Raw genomic sequence first — 260 nt, 5'->3', positions numbered from 1 at the left:
CATGGAAACATAAAACATACGGTTTACAGTCAAAAAAAATGTGTACAGCCATTACCAGGTGAAGAGTGTGAAGTTATTAGAAAGAAAAAAAAATACATATATCTTAACGATAGAGAAAAAGTTTCAGTAAACATCTGATAAGCAACCCATAATGATATTGTAGATCAGCACTTACTGATAACATTTTACTACTATGGTTCAGACAAAACAGTTCGATGAAGAACAAAAATAAATGAGGAAACTTCTAAAAAAGATAGGGA

The sequence above is a fragment of the Penaeus monodon genome, chromosome 29 (assembly GCF_015228065.2).
Source record: "Penaeus monodon isolate SGIC_2016 chromosome 29, NSTDA_Pmon_1, whole genome shotgun sequence".
NCBI lineage: Eukaryota > Metazoa > Arthropoda > Malacostraca > Decapoda > Penaeidae > Penaeus > Penaeus monodon.
The sequence above is the reverse complement of the archived record's forward strand: the minus strand, read 5'-3'. Positions refer to the sequence as shown.